The following is a 17,514-nucleotide window of genomic DNA, read 5'->3' on the forward strand; positions in this document are numbered from 1 at the left end:
CCTGTGATTATCACAGTGGGACGCGTTTAATTGTACATATCAGCAAATTGAAAAGGGTAGCATGTCCTGTGCACAGTTGGCCTCACTCAGCGCCGCTGATAAGGCGCCCCATGTCTGCGTCCTGTGTGCCCGAGCGACTTGGCTCTCTCTATGTGGGTCAGGCATTGACAAATTCATTAGGCGCCGGAAATGTTTGTGGTCCGAGTTGCGCAAGGTTCTCAAGGTCCGGCCGGCCGGTCATAAAACCAGTCCAAAAAGCCCCAGCGAATGCCCCAATTTACATTCGAAGCATATTTTCATTAGCGCCGCACAGATATCTCATAAAGCGTCCAGTCATTTCATTTCACTTAAGCGGAAAAGCCTTCAGGAAAACATCAAAAAAAGAGAGAAAACGAAAGAAAAAGAAGCAAAACAAAAGCTCGAAAGGAAAGTATAATATACATATAGATATATATCTGTATATATATTATGTTAAGCAAAAGGAAAATTTCTTAATATTAAACAAAATGTGAATGCGAATGGCGTACGCGGACGCAATGCGAAAGAACGTTCGCGGCCAATATTAAAATAAAGTCCATCACTTACATTTGCTTTCTTATTTATGCGACCGCCCGTAGCTGCCCTTCGCCCGCCACCCACCAGCCTTCCAATACTAAGCCCCTCGGCACTCAATAGGCAACCCCTGGGCCCATCTCCGACCATGACGCACGGCATTGTAATCGCAACATGGTAGCTTCGTCTTGGGCTGTTCGCCATAAAAGTTAAGCGCCGTCCAAGTGCAGAATGAGGACAGCTCGCGTCAGGCATTCAGTCATTGGGCCATTCGGCCATTCAGTCAGTCGAGTCAAGTCGCCGGGCTACAGTGGAGCACACAACAGAGATGAAAGTGAAAGTTAAGAGCCCTTTACAACTTTTCTTTTTATGACTTATTGCTCTGTCGTCTACGACAGCCAAGCCAAGAGCAACAACAGCAGCAACAGCAACAACAACAACAATAATAATAGTCGGAACACTGCGTGAGGTGTTTTCTGTTGTTGCTCGGCTTCATTGTTGCTGTTTGCTGTGCTCGCGCATAAATATAAACAACAGCGCGAAAATTTTCAAGCTGGAGTCTTTTAAAAAGCTTGTTTACCCTTCACACGACGGGGCGTATGAGTAATGCTGCTGCAGCAGCCAAGCTGGCAGCCCGAAGCGAAGCCAACACCTGTCACCCTGCCACAGATAATTGCCACATAGCTGAGCTGCGCGTGTGTTTCGGTGCAAGTGACAGAACTCTATGAAAGTTTTATTGCCATTGAAGATGAGTGAATGGAAAATAATCATGGAATGGATGGCAGTGAAACAGACTGACTCTGGCTCGCCTATATAAGGGCTGATGCTCAAGAGGTGTGCCTTTCTCAACTCTTTGGCATTTCCTTTCCATTATTCCCCGCTATCGATTCAGACTTACTTCAGCCTAATTTTCGATATCAATAAATATAGTCGCTTAGGCTTGACATCTTGCTTACTCGGCGGATGCCCTCTTCATAATAATATCTTTTAATAATTCGCATCTTAATAATTCTTATCTTTTACATCCGCATCTTTCAATTCCAGCACGTGCCTTGTGCCGCAGACCTCACTTATATCCGACCAGAAATGCATCCGGCTAAAGGCGCTTACTTAAGGTCTAATGTGTGTGTGTGTGTGTGTGTCTTAAGGGAGCAGCGCCACCGTAAATGCTGATATGTGTGACACTCTGGCAGCACGAGGAGCACTGCTCGCTGTCTGCTCCTCCGCGGAGCAGTTCTGATTACTCGTAAATCAAGGGTGCCTAGAGCTGGGGGGAGCTGCCGGGTGGGCAAAGCGAATATCTTTTCACAATATTTGCTGACATGACAACCGAAAAACATAACACGCGCCAGAAGGTGATAATGACAGTTTAGGCAGTCATTACACGTGTTGCTGATAAGGCGGCAGGTGGGCGGACGCTGGAGGCGTGGCAAGGCGACGCGGCGTTGACATTGACATGCCCGCGCATCGGCCCGCTGCTGATAACAGTCAACAATGTAAATTAATAAAGCTGCCAAGCGGAGACGCCCCCCAGGGTCCCTGCTCAATGTCCTGGCTGTCCTGCGTGTTTGCCATAACAATATATTTCATTTGAATCAACAAGCCAGGCACAGGAGACACAACAACAACAACAAGAACAGCAGCCAGAATAGCAACAACTAACAGAGAAAAAGAAAGCCCAGCAGCCACAGTAAAAACACAGAAGCCAAAAAATAAAATAAAAATAAAATAAAGAAAACAAGACCAAAGACATTCACATATTTTAAAATATGCACATTATGAGTAAAGTAATCTGATTTTTATGTTAATGAAGCTGGCGAGCGGGCCATAAATCCTCGCCAGGTCTCTGGCAAGCGCCACTTTAAGCAATTACTATAATTGCTATCTTGCACACATACGCACACACACACACGCACAGGCATACACAGTACACACACACACACACACACACACTGATACATATATCAATATTCATGCAAAGCTCGGACAAACTTTGTTTCTGTTTGACTTTTGTTGGCCAAGGGATGCCAGTGGTGTCTGCGGCAGGCGCTGGGGCAGGGGCAGAGGGACGTAAGGGGCCCAGGCCCTGTCGTTTAGCTGCCAAGGACCTGAAACTTTTGCTCATCAAATATCAAAGCAACACGTGTTCTGATCTCTGCTTGATTTGTTACCACTGCCAAACAAACAAGACGTGAAGCTTCCTCCAGGCCTGCAGGTCTTCAAAGACACGCACACATATACATAACGACACACAGTCACATGGACTGGGAGCTCCACACACGTGCGCTATTTGTTGCCAAAGTTAATGAGCCCAAGCTGCTGCCAAAGACCATTGAAAGTTACAGTTGCCAGCCAAATCAACAGTCGTCAGTCATTAAATTTGCTTATTTGCACGCGAATTGTTATGAATTGAATTATTTGCATCGAAAATATAGGGTATGATAAGTTGATAAGTTGGGACCCGTATCCAGCTCGGGGTAAGTCAAGTAACGCAGCATCTATAATAATGTTGAGATGGCAGGCAGGAGTCAGCAGCAGCTCGATATTTAACTGTTTTCACCTCTGACAAGCCCTACAGGGTATTACTAGTCGTGTAGGTTATCATGAGTTGGGTCATAGAGACAATTCAAGTAACACAGCATCTCAAAGAGTATATATCTATGTATATGTGAGACAGCAGCAGCAAGTGCTTTCACGTCTGGCTCCATCTAGGGTATCATGAGTAGGGTCACAGCGGTAAGTCGAGTATCTCAAAGACTATCTATTGTGGTGCATAACTGCTAAGTGGGCGTGGAGTAGCGGCAGTTTGTGCTTGAAGTGCCTTCACCTCTGACAAGCTCTACAGGGTATTCCTAACCAAATCCTTTCATTATTTCGCCGTCTGCGTCTGGCAGCAACAATTAAGCGGTTGATTCTTGGATTTTGCATTTCTGGCAGCTCTTTTTTGTGCTTTGCGGATTGCGGCCAGAAGCCAACAAGGCGTTAAAATTAAGCCAAGGCTTAGACCATGCAATGCGAGTTTAAATGTAGATGTGTCTGTAGAACTGACTGTGTGCTGTAGATGTTTATGTATCTGCAAATGTGTGTGTGTTTGTGCGAATGTCGCCGCATCTGAGTCCAAAAGCAAATCAGCGTAAAGTAAACTTAATCAGCATTTCAATATTTTCATTTTTTCTCCATTTTATTTTCTGGCTCTCTGGCATTCGGTTAACTTTTCTTGGCGCTTCTCCTTCGCCTTTCCTGTGTATTATTTATTCAGTTTGTGCGCCTGTTGCTGTCATTGCGCTTCATTTTCATCATTTTCGCAGCGCTCTCTTTCTCTTTGCCTGCCTCCTCGTCGCGCTGTGCTTTTTCAATTTCGCGCACTTCACTTTGGCGCATTCATTAGGCGAATGACTTGGGCTCTCCTCCCTCTCTCTCTCTCTCTCTCTCTCTCTCTCTCTCTCTCTCTCTGCCACGCCTACACAGAAACCCACTTGGGACGCCCTTCGGCGCTGGCTCCCAGCCTGCGCCTTGCATTAAGTTTTTTATTTCATTCGTGGCATTTAAAGAGCCATCGCAAATCATGGGGCGGGGGCAGAGCTGCCCCAGCGGAGCGAGCCCAACTGCGCTTCGAACAGGTGCAGGCATTTTAATTCTCATGAAGAACTAAACGCAAATGTTTGCTCATTCAGTCGTAAAAACACTTGAAGAGAGTAGCTCACATTTTATTTGCCGCATTTGTTAAATTTCAGCTGCCTCATACACTGTCCAACAGGGCTTTGAAAACCCGCCAATGCGTAGGTAACCGAGCCAAGGTGCTGCACAAGTTTTGCTCAAGTTTGTTGAGAGAAACTTGTTATGACTTGTTATTAAATACTTTTTACTTAGTGAATTTGAAGGCCACGAGTTCGTTGAGCTAAGCTCAAAATATGGCTAAGATTAATTATCAAATTAATTATTAAGAGAGAAGAGGGGCAAAGATTTGTCAGATTAAATGAAAATATTTTGCAAATTCATACAAGCCCAAGGTGCTCAATAAGGATTACAGATTATGAATATGAATTTTGATCCACATAGCAGACAGTCTTACGGATAGAGTATAAGTTTGTCAGTGTTAACGTTGAGCTCATTTAAAATGCGTGCACAATTAAAGCGTAATTCATGGCCGACAGCAGTTTAGTGCTCTTTATGCTTTTAACGGTGCACTGGGGAGCATTTGTAGCAGCAGCAGCAATAACAAATAACGGCAAAAAAAAAACGAGAAAAATAACGGTAACATGCAGTCAGACATGGCCCAAAGACAATGCGGGACCCATTTCAATTCGATGAGCGATGGCCGTTGGCCGATACGAGTCAAGGCGAGTTTATGTGGCCCGCTTTTAATTCATTTTAACCATTCGGCGAGCCGATGCGATGTCTGCCAGCCAGAATACCGACACAATTCGTGGCCAGAAGGCGGTTGGCTTCTTCGCATGTTTCTTTGCCCATGCCCCACGGCGGAGGCTTCGTTATATCTGTAGCCATATAAAAAACATCATAACTATGTGCTTCCATTTATGCGCATTGAAAAACTGTGCACTGGCCGGAGCAAAAATGTAAACAATTTCACGCTGCTGCCACGAGACACACCCACACAGACACACGCTTATACGGCTTTTTATGAAGCCTTGACTAAAAACGGACCAAAGGCCACAGCAGCATGAATAAAAAACTGAACTGTGCTGAAATATCAAATATATACGACTTGTAAATACCTCGTCTTATATGCTCACACATTAAAAGAAAATGTAAATAGTTTTTAGAGAGAGTAAGGAAGAAATGGAGAGCGCATAGAGGGAGAAAGAGAATATTTAATAGAAAGAAAATGAAAGAAATAAGTGAAATTAGCGGGATGAATGAAATATTAAAAAGCGTTATAAATGAAAAGAAATAAAACGAGGATGAGAGACAGGGAAAGAAATTAAGTGTATTAAAAAAGAAAAAAGAAGCAGAGAAAATCTTAAAAGAATTTATCATATATATAAATAAAGTGAAAATAAAACAATTTGGGGTGAGTGAGGAAGAAATAAAATGAAACAAATAAGAGAAAGACAGCAATAGATAAACACAAATAGATTGATAAGGAGCTTAACTGCAAAATTAAAAAAAAAAAAAAAAAAAAGCAAAAAACAAAAAACAAATGACACCCAAGGTGGCAAATATAAATAATAGACACGAAAGCTGTGCCAAAAAAAAACATGAGTTTATATATTTCATTCAAGTTGAATGCAAAAAGTGTCGAAACGAAGTGCAAGCTAAGAAGCTTAACTAGTAGGGCTACACGAGCGGGAATAAATATTCCATTATAAGAGTGTGAAGCATATGCAGAAGGTGGTAGATACAATTTAAACTAAAAAGCTTGTCAGGTACAGTTTTTAATTATAAACGAGAGAGAGAGAGAGAAGGAAGAAAAGGTAGTGAGAGGAAACATAAGTCCAAGAGCAATAGAGCAACTTAAGATGCTTAACTATAAAAGCAACCTAAGCTACTAAGACGAGAGAGAGCACAGCTAATGCAGGAAATGAAAGATTTCAAGTTAAGTTCAGGACAATAGTCATTGATGATTCTCCATACAAGGGCGAGGGACAGACAGAAAAAAAGAGGGGGAGATAGAGAGACAATGAGCAGCGGAGGAATATAAGAAGCTTAACTGCAATAGATGCAACTCAGCCAGAACCATTAGAGTAGAGCTAATGCTAATGAGATAAGACAGATTCTAAGTTGCGTTCAGAACAATGAACAAGAGCGAAAAAGAAAGAGAGAGAGAGAGAGATAAAGAGACTTCAAGAGTCCATTCACCATTCAAATCGAGACTTTAATCCAACTTCCATGGAAACATTTCAGCTCTCTAGCACATCTATACTCTATATATTTTACAGGGTATTTTTGATAAATAAATGCCCTCAATCCGGGCCGACAGACGCCAGCAGACAAATGCACTGCAGTGCCACAAACAGACGAAACGAAAGTGGCGTTGGCTGGCTGGCTGGCTGTCTGATTGGTTAGCTGGTTGGCCGGCTGGGCTGACCCTGCCTGCAGACAACAGCAAACAGACAACGAGCCGCATGCAACATGCAACATGCACCACCGATGCCAGCGTCAGCGCCAGCGCCAGCGCCAACGCCAAGTGAGCAGCGCAATGCAGAGTATAACGAGCGCTTAAATAATTAATATATAACTCATACGCAGCGTTCTGCCGGGCTTCTCGCTTACAGTTTACTCTTTGGCTTTATTGTTTTTATTTTTATTTGGCCTTTTGTGCGGAGACTATATACACTATACATCATAAACGTGCACTCTGCGCGCATATTAAATCAGCCACTGATTGATGAAGCTGTAACTGAGTCCCAGTTGCCTCTATTCCCACTCTCTCACTCTCCCTCTCCCTCTCTCCCTCTCCCTTTGGCTGAATTTTTATTATTATTTGTATCTGTTGAGCGAGTGTAACTGTGCAACTGCTTCAGTAACTGCTTTGGTAACTGCTACTGTTTGCGCTCACAACTTCAATTAATTACAAAGGAGAGTGAAAAGTTTCGCAACGGCTTTGGTGCGCTGTCATTAACATTTTGCATTCGCATTCATTAGTCGGAGCAAAAGTTTCCGATGATAAATTGCATATTTAAGAACTTGGATCGTAGCGCTGCAAATCAAACTGCCGCCCGAGGTGTGGCGTGAGGGGGGAGGCCGTGGGCCGGGCAGCATTTTTGACTAATGCTCGTAGATATTCATTTGCTTACAGAAATGAAAAAATATTAACCCACTCCTTGAAAAGGGGCGGGACGCACTGAAGGACGTTGGCATCTAATCAAGATAAACAACGAAAGGTCTGCAAGAATATTACGTATACGACGGGGGGAGCGCAAGGCGGGTTGGTCGTTAGATGCTTGGGACAACAGCACATTATTTGAATTATTAATTAGCGCATAATTAGTTGGGTTGTTGTCTTGTCTTAAGCGAATTTTACTTTTGTTTTCTTCTGCCTCTGCTTCGTTGTCGTCTTTCGACCACGTCCTGCGGCCATAATTTGGCCCCAAAGCCACGGCCAAGCCTTTGATCTTGTCCAGCGTCCTACGCCTTTTGATTACGTAATTCATTTACCTCGCAAAAATTGCAGCACAGCGCTAGTTCATCGGCAAGGACACAAAACGACAACAACAACAACAACGGAAAATAAAAAACAAAAACAACAACAAAATGGAATAAGCAAGACCAGAGAAGAAAGGCGCAACTTATTATGTGTCAAAAGCAAAGCGTGCCTGCACTGCCCTGACCCTGCACACACCAGCCCCTATCTCGGCCGCATTGACCCAATTAATTTGAACTGTAATGCAAAGTTTTGCTTTATGTTTCGTTTCGCTTCACCCTCACACACACACACACACACACACATACAGAACTGTCCACGCAATTAAAGCAACTGTGCAGTGGCTTATCAAGTGAAGCTTAAGCCCGAGCTTGGCTCCAAAAGTATATCCAGCGGGTGGCCGAGGGGGCGTGGCGTGGCTGGGGTTGTTGAGTGTGTATCCACTCATAAACTCAAACAAAATAAAATAAAATGTCATTTTTGAGCGCAACGCTTAAAATAGTCCAAAGTTTTAATGACTTTATTCAGCTAAAAACGACGACACAACCAGCAACCCCCACCCACCCCACTCCTCACCCTCCTACACCGTACAGCTTCAACCCCACAGCAAAACTCAAATTAAGCGACAATCTTAAACATAAAAAATGAGAGCCAAAACGCCAAAAATTGTATACAAATTAAATGTAAATATGTACACAAGGCAAGTCGTTAAAAGTCAATTCAAATTTTGCATAGAATTTTGATAAGCACCAACAAAATAGGAAGAAAGAAAAAAAAAAAAAAAAAAGAGCTGAAAAGGGCAACAGCGACGCCCAGCCACGCCCCAGCTGAACCAGCTGAACGAGCTAGCTAGTTTTTGGTTGGCATAAAATTACGTCAATAAAAAAAGGTACGCTCTGCAGGAGCGTGTGTGTATAGGTCGCCTTTTATGGCATGCCATGTGGGGGCAGTGCATGGCTGCGACTCTCTCTCGTTTTATCGAGCAAACTTTTGGCACATATATACTATATATATACATATGTGTGCGTGTGTGTGTGGGTGTGTGTGTACATATATAATGCACAGCAGCTGCTAATTTAAGCGCTCAAATTAATGACCCAGGCATACGAGTACTATAGAAATTTCGAGTTTAGACTCAAGAAACTGTCGTAAAACACTGCTCGCTGATATATGTGCGGGAGTTAGAATGTTAACTGGAGGTCATCAGCTGTGACAGCTGCCGAAAGTCGCTGCAAAATCTAAAAACAATTTTAAGAGCTGAGCTGAAACCGAGCTTGGCCCGTGAATGTATTATGACACATCTCTTGTTTGAATTGAGAGTAATTAAGCTAATGCAACTTGATGGACACTAAACTAACAAGCCAATTCTAGTTTGGAAAAACGAAATTGGCATGCTCAATTTTTAATGGAAGAGTTGCGCTTCATGAGCAAAGTTTTTATTGAAATTGAAAGTTTTCTAACTGGCAATAATGGAACTGCTAACTGTAGATTAAATTATATATTTAACTGAGTAGAAGGGCATATCTATGTTGACTTTCTGTTTATGTGAATTTAGTATTTTATGTTTCTTTAAATAAGAAAATGAAGTTCATGCCTCAACAAATCTTAGCCAGCTTTTCATTGTTGCGAGCTAGTTCAATTTATGCTCCGTTCAGATACCACACTGAGAATTTTGAATCGATCTGGAATACTTTTAAGTCTAAGTTAGCTCTCTCTGCCTGTCTATCTCTCTCTCTCTCTCTCTCTCTGCTCCCAAAGGTATCGTAATTAAACTCTTCATATCCAGCATATCATATCTAAGTCGTACTGCCCCTCCCTCACTGACTCTCCTCTGGCTCTCGATTCCACTATTTCACTGTTAATTTTATGCACCTAAATAAAATCTAGGCATAAATACTTTGTTTAACTTTCTGCTGAGGCAGGTCCACTAATCTCTAAGACATTTTTCCTATCTTATCAGCCTGAGCTGTGTCATTTGTGATTTCATTTACCTATCTGCCATCAATTTGAGACATGTTTAAAGCTTGCTCCTCCCCTTTGGGGCAGGTCCTCTACGGTTGCCTCTCACGCCCACTACTTGAATTGGCATAAAGCACGCCTACAATGCGTTCAATTAACTGTTCAATTATAAACGGCTTTAAAAAGTGCTTACTTAACTGCCATTTAGAAGCTTTTGGCCAAAAGCAACAACAATAAAGGGCCACTGTTTAATTCCGGGGCAAGCATTTGGGCACAGTTTATGGCATTTTGAAGGCACGGCGCATGCAATGAAAAGTTTTTACTAAACGAATTTGTGTTGCACGCCCAACAGGCAGCATGCGGCTGGCGGCAGGAGGCGGGAGGAGGCAGTCACCACTACATGGCTCGAACAGAGCCAATTTGCTGCGGGCACCCTTCGCGGCCAAAATACAACGCCCCCAAAGTGGCCACCACGCCCCCGCCGCAAAAATGTAGCAACTTTTGACGTTTGGTCCGTCAAAGTTTTTGGAAAAGTGCGCAGCTACAAACAAGTGACAACAAGCTCTGTCAAAATGTATATATATGTGTGTGTGTATATGCGAGTGTATGTGTGTATGTATATGTGATTAAATCAGTGCAAACAAGTGCATTAAAAAAGTTATAAAAACATATATTCGCATATAAAGAGCAACTGAAATTGCATTAATTTCGGTGCCTTGTTTGCCTTTAGTTTTAGGTGTTTATTTTCTTGTGACACCCACACACACACACACACGCACACGCACATGTAATGCCAATTTATTACAGTTGAGTGTGTCAACGTTTCGGGTAACGAGAGCGCAAACAAAATGCAAATGAATTTTGAGCTAATAAAATGCAGTTACAAAACTTTTGTCCAATTCGAACAGAATAAAAATTTACCACAGGCAGCGCTCGCATCAAAAGACAAGCCTGAAACGGGTATGTTTACAGTATAAACTTTATACTGCAACACACATGCACACACGCACGCACACAGAGACACAAGCTGAGCTGTCTATATGTGTGTGGGTCAGCCATGCCGCATAAATTAAGGCGCTCGACGTTGATATTTGCCGCGCTCTTGCGATGCAATGAAATTCGTCGCTTGCATTTCCAGCTGGTTTTTCCCAGTTTCCACTAAAGCTTTTCAGCTTTATTTACGTTTTTCTTTTTTTTTTTCTCTTGTATGCTTTCTTGATGATGCTGTTGTTGTTTGCTCTACAGCTGACTGCTGGAAAATGTTGCGGTTAATTAAGTGTATCACAGCAGTCGGTGCCGAGTTGAGGAATTTTATGAAAATTGTGAAAATTGTGAAAATTGTTTTTACGTTTTAATAAATTGAATTAAGCATGTGGCATGAAAACATAGAGTTGCATGCGGCAGTCCCAAGGAATCTAGCTCGAAAAGTTTGTTCAAGTTGTTAATACGATGTAGTTGAGGAACTTTAGATAAGCTTACTGAATGCTGATGAAGGTAAAAGGAAGGGTATTTAAATCCGTGATACTGTGAGTGAGATTTGTAAGCCTTAAGCATAGATACTGTTAGCCCAAGCTTAGTTTTGCATTTGAAGAAGCTGAAGTTAGTTGGAGAAGTTAGAAAAGTTGTTCGCATAGTGATTCAGGTATAAAGAGGGTTACTTAAAAATGAAAAATGAATGAGATCATGTTAGATTTAAGTAGACTTAACATGGGCTAGTTAGAAGTAAACATATAAGTATAAATAATCATTGTGAAGATATTTAATTAATCAAGCGTAATATATATACAATATAAAACACATCTGTCATTTACCAAGCTAGATATGTTAGCTATATAGCTAGAGAATAAACCATATACATATATAAATAAAACTTTTTCTTATATTGCTGGCCAACTGCCAAGCAGGCGCTGATAAACGTGTAATTAAATCCAACGGGATAATTATATCAACTGGCCTATAGAGCTCTCGCTCACGCTAGTCGCCCGCATCAGAGATGCAGATCGGCTGAAAATAACAAGATTAGGCATACTTTATGCATACTTGAAGCAGAGAGGCTTCAGGCTTGACCCATTTATTGGCAGCTCGGGCATGGCTAACAGCCTCGAGCCTCGAGCCTCGAGCTTCGGGCGCTATTATGTTCATCTACATGTCCAAGTTGTTGTCGTTGTTGTTGTCGTTGTCATTCGCATTGTTGTTGCTGCTGCTGTTGTCAATTGTGGGCTGGGCTGGCAGCCCCTACTTATTCCGAGATTCATCTCGAATCTGGCCATTAATTCACGCTCATTGTGCGCCTACTTCGACAGCTACACGGCGGCATTTGTTTTGTTTGCTTCTATTTTGCATTGTCAGGCAAAGTGTTGCTTGGCTCAATGTAAAGTCAGAACCCTTGTCGATGTTATCGGCATGACACTCCCCATGAGTGTCTATCTCCCTCTCTCTGTCACTCTACCTCCTGCTCCCGCTCCTGCGCCTGCTCCCTCTAATATCTCGCACTAAGACAAAGCATGTTCTGGCAAAGAAGAGCCCGCTCCTCGAGCATTTGCACCCAGCTTGACTTTTTTAATATGCTAGATATTTGCGCCTGTTATCATTCGATGCGGGCTCACACCCATCGCCCGTTTCCCATCTCCCACCGCCCAGTCCACCTCACCAGTTGTTGCTGTTGTTATTCATGTCGTCATTTCCTATTGTCGCCCGTTGCTGTAATTGTTGTTGCCATTCTGGTTTGGCCCCGTCGCTCTACATGCGCGCCCAGCAACTTGTTTTCATTTTACGCTTCCCTGAAGCTTTTCACTACCAGCTCACTCTGAATGGGTCCTGCTACGGCTGCTCTCTGGCACTGGCTGCGGCTCCTGTCTCTGTCATTTTGTACAATTTTGCGCTCTGATTTTTAAACATAATCCAAAGCTGCTGCTGCGGCCTCTGCCGTTGCCTCTGCTTCTGTCTCTGCCGCTGCCTCTGCGGCCCGCCAAGTCACGCGATATCACGAAATCCGCTTTGGCGGAAATCTAATTGCGCATCGTGGCGTCTATGCCAGCTATTCCGCCAGTGAGCCACCAGCCACCAGCCACCAGCCACCAGCCGCTAGGCACGCCCCCCGACACGCCTGCTCCCTGGAGCTGCTCCACCCCGCTGACTATGACCGTAGGCAGATTTTAACATAATGCTTTTTTAAATGCAAAGTTACAAATGCGCCTCCACTTTTCCTGTGTATTAGCACATTTTATGGCAGCAGGCGACATTAGCATAAAGCCCGAGCGCACACACAAAAGCGCACAAAATGAAATAAAAATACATTATGAAAGAATATTTATATATGCACACACACACACACACACATACATACATATACGGACAATATATATATATCTTTGATATTTAAATGAATATAAAATTGTGGTCATATTGACATTTGACTTTGGTCCGTGTGGCTGGCCGCTGGTTGGTAAAGTGCTTTCTTTTAATTAATATCAATATTTTGCCAGCACAACAAAGTCACACACACACACACAGAGAGACCCACACTAATGCGTATTGGCTGATGCATTTTGGCCAATATTTAACCATAATCAAATAGACGTCAATATTGGTCAGCACCCAAGCCGCAATGACAGTACCTGTCACACACACACACACACACACGCACACCTGTTCCTAGTCTAATAATCCACATTCAGTTATTTACATTAGCACAAAGTTTAGCTCGCCAAAACCATAAAACCAAAATGAAAACTAAATTTTAATTAACTGCTGCAACGCGCAAACAGTTTCAGCCGTCGCCTAATTGAAATTGTTGACCCACCGCGGCCCAGTGGGCGTGGCAATGCGGCTCACACTGTTTATCCAACAAATTGAGGCAAAAGACCGAAACGAATTGATGTCCCCGCCATTGGAGCTGAACGAGATTACTTTATAAAAAAAAAAAAAAAACTAAAAATAACTGTTGTCGCCGCACACTTTGCTCAACATATTCATTCGTTTCCCAGACTCGGCTCTTTGGCTCTATTTCTTGATTTTTTGGTTTTCATACGCAGCGCACGCGGCGTATGCGCAATATCGCAAATTGGACATTTGATTTGGCTGCCATGGCGCCGATTGCCTTTGACAGCGCCAGCCGCAGAGCCCGCAAATAGTTTTGCCGCTCGACTTGGTGCCAGAGACTCCTTCGGCTGCGCTTGCCACCATTTGCCCCTTTGCAAAATTGTTGAAAAGCAAAAAGGAACAGCAGGAGCTCAAGCTGCAAAAAAAAATATGAGAAAAGGTTCAACGCGGCGTATGCGTGATATTTTTTTCCTTTCTCTTCAGTTTCCATTTACGTTGTTTAAATTTGCGAAAGGCGCGCTTTTTGTTGTTGCTGTCTGTGCGCTTATCGTTGTTGTTGTCGTTGTATTTGTTGTAGGGCACTGCCAAAAGGCAAACGGCAGCCGGCTTGATGATATGCGGGTCATATGATGTCCCACCATATGCAGTGCCTAGACACCTAGGGGCTACGTACACTGAGCGAAATTGTTGACACAAAGCAATCAATGTTTTTTTTTTGTTTTCATTTTTGAAATATTACCGTAACATGTATTATCAATTGGTCATATAGGAGTCGAGTTTGACAAAGATATCTCGTATATGAAAGAGATATTCAGATTACAAAATTTTAAATGTGTTGAAAAGACATGGAAATCATAAGAACTACTATTTAATTAAATATCATATCTTAGCTAAATAATATTATATATAGGAAGTTGGACTGAGATTAACTGAATGAGACTTTTCAACTCGAAGACTTGAGAGCACAAAAATAGAAAGAAAACTCTGAGAGAGAGAGAGAGAGAGAGAGAGAAATATCGAATTTATTGCTAGTGCAAATTAGAGGCATATAGATAAATACTCTATAGAAATAACCTACAATGCTGGCTGCTTCTACAATTTAAAGCAATTTATAATAGATATCAATCAATTATCAAAAGCTTCATTTCCATTTTCATTTCCAGCTTCATCTTTTTGTCTTGATTTAATAAAATACATTTGGATTAACTAAATGGTAAACAGTTTTTTTATTTTAAGTATACATGATACAAACCTCAACAATTTCTTGCAGTGTCTTTTGGGATAACGGTAACTATAACGGCAGCGATAAGCAAAAGGGCTCAGCGAGCGACAAGCGACTTGTTTATTTTTGCGCCCATTTTTTGTCACACTTTCGTCTCGCTCTAAGTGTCTGTGAGTGTGTGTGTGTGAGTGGGTGTGTGTCTGTCTATTAAAGAAACATCTGGCAGCAACAACTCTCTAAGCCACGCCCCAGGGCAACAGCTTTCATTTTAAGGCAGCAGCAACAATTGTGCGACTCTCTGCCTGGATCACATTTCATTTTCGCTTTTTTTTCCAAAAAGACAAATGCAAACAAATGTTGGCGTCTTATTAATGGGCGTGGCCAGCTGCATTGAGGCAACATCAAAAATTAGCGTGCCTAAGCCTTAATTTTGCCAAAGAATGGGCCACAGCAAGTAGAGAGTGCTCCATTGTTCCCTTGTCCCATTTCCTCCTTTGCTGGCTTCGTTTTCATTCTGGAGTTGGCCACTTGAACCCGGTCGAGCCTTTGTTCAAACAAACCGTAAGTCACCGCCGCAAAGGCAGCCGGAAGCGGGTCCACTAAAGGCTGCTGGCGAACAGAAGCAAGGCAAAGGATTGGGCGGCAGGACCTACTTGAAAATTCGGTTAACTGAAGCTTGGCCAAATGCGGCTCCCCCTTGCGCCTTTTGTTGCCCTCTGTGTGCATTGCGTTGAATGCGTTTAAACACTTTCGACAGTTTTTTCTCAATATTCTCGGGCGAACCTTCACTTTAAATTAACATAATTTGTATTTCACTTGACTTTTCTTTGTGTCCGTGTGTCTGTGTGTGTGTGAGAGTGTGTTTGTGAGCTGAACCTCTTTCGATTTTAATAGAATGTAACGCGCTTTTGTTTGCTGATTATTATAAGTTTTCTTATTTTATTATTATTTTTTTTTTTTTTTTTTTTTTTGTATTTTTATTTCTTGGCCCTTTTTATTGGCAGCAATTCAATGGTGAACCTGGGTCCGCGCATTAACCCAAATGGCTGCAATTCAAAGTAATTGGAGGAGCAGGATCAGCCGGCTGCTATGGATGACACTTGAAAACTTCAACTCCCCAAGCGACGTGGCTTTCATTGTGTGCGTGTGTATGTGTGTGTGTATCTGGCTGTGTGTGTGTGTGTGTGTGTTGGGGCAACATTTTTGGATTTATTCATTTGAAACTTACACAAAACTCGAAATCATAAATCTTTTTAATTTCATTGATCAACTTTTGGTGTGTTTTTTGCTCGGGCCGAGTAAACTTTTGCCTGGGCGCAAAGTTTTCACACTTCGATTCCCGCAGGACAAATTCCGCTTGACATTTAAATCGATTGGTAGATAAATATTGGACGTAAAGTCCAATTCATCGCTGCGAAATTATGTTGCTAAACTTATCGCAAAACTTCAACTTCAGCTGCTGTCCTCCGCCCCTTTATTTCTTATTTATTTAATGAATAAGCACTTTCGACTTTCCCCTAAAACTAATCGCCTCATAAACAAGCCGCAAGTTGCAATAAAAAGCGAACGCTTTTTAATGGACATTTCATGTCGTTGTCTATTTATTGTTACTTTTTTTCTTCTTCTTCTTCTTCTGTTTTGCTGTGTCCACAAGCAACACAGGCGGAAAGTTCTAATTCATAAATACACGTCCTTCGATAAAAACCAACAACAGCAGCAACAGCAAATAGTGTGGGTTCAGCAATTTAATGCGGTCTGTTGCTTCCGGTCGCTGACTTTGATTTCGATTTTGAGTTCGATTCATAGAACGCAACGTGAGCAACAAAAATTGACATGAGCGCTTGTCAGGAATTGATTTCAAAATAAATGTACGAAACATTTTCCACTTCCTGATATTGTTTTCTGCCATTCCGCTGGTATCTAAAGAAGTAGCTCAAGCTTGGAAAACTTTTACGTTGTTTTATTTTTACAATAGTAGAGCTCATCGTCTTAAGCTCTTCTTATGACAGCTTACTAGTTGCTGTGGTTGGCCTGAATCTAGAATAGCTAAGCATCTATATACAAATATATCTAGTTATTTGCTATGGCTAATATAGCTAGAGACTGAATTCGTAATGCTCAATTATCAGTTGGTCAACTCATCTACCTCGATTACTTCTGAGTCTTATATGCCCGAGTAACACTTCCTCACCAGCTCACACTCTTCTCTACCTCCTCGAAACCAATTTACTCAACGGCTATTCTCTTGCATTTAGAATAACGTTTATCTGTTGATCCTCATTGTCTTACCCATAAATCATATTTAATGCGCTATATCTGTGTAATTAAGATGACTTTGAACTACATTAGCATGCATTATATATTCAGCCGCTGGCATTTCATCAATTTAATTCCGACTCGCGCTTTTAAAATATGCAATTTTCACACAAAAGGGAATATGTGTGGGACTTTTTTTTATTATTATTTTTCCCCTCAGCTTGGCTAGCTGAATGCATTGACTGGAAATTAATTATGCGGCAAGCTGATTTTTGCCAGCCAGTCGAAGAACTAGAGGCTGATCCTAGCCATTGCCAATACGGCCGCAGCTGACCCAGTTGTTTAATTGAATTGAAGCCATAAACACTCAAAGCGAAAAGCAAAGAGGCTGGGGCCGAGCAGGGCAGGGCAGGGCGGGTTAGGACAGACCGAGACCGAGGCCGAGTGGAAAATGAAAAATTGCAGCGCCAGGATGACGACGTAGAGGACGAAGCTGATGATGATGCCGACTAGCTAAATAACTTTAATTGGAGTTGCGCGTGCGATGAACATCAATTCGTCATGCGGGCGGCGCTCGATGAAATCGGAAGCGGAAGCG

General features: G+C 42.3%; 1 protein-coding gene across 2 annotated transcripts in view; it reads right to left on the minus strand.

Annotated features, from left to right (window-relative positions):
• The window catches only part of LOC6581835 (junctional adhesion molecule A), a 92,184-nt gene that overhangs the window by 73,102 nt on the left and 1,568 nt on the right, over positions 1 to 17,514 (minus strand). The window lies entirely within an intron of this gene.

Source organism: Drosophila mojavensis, unplaced genomic scaffold (genome assembly GCF_018153725.1).
Source record: "Drosophila mojavensis isolate 15081-1352.22 unplaced genomic scaffold, ASM1815372v1 contig_74, whole genome shotgun sequence".
NCBI lineage: Eukaryota > Metazoa > Arthropoda > Insecta > Diptera > Drosophilidae > Drosophila > Drosophila mojavensis.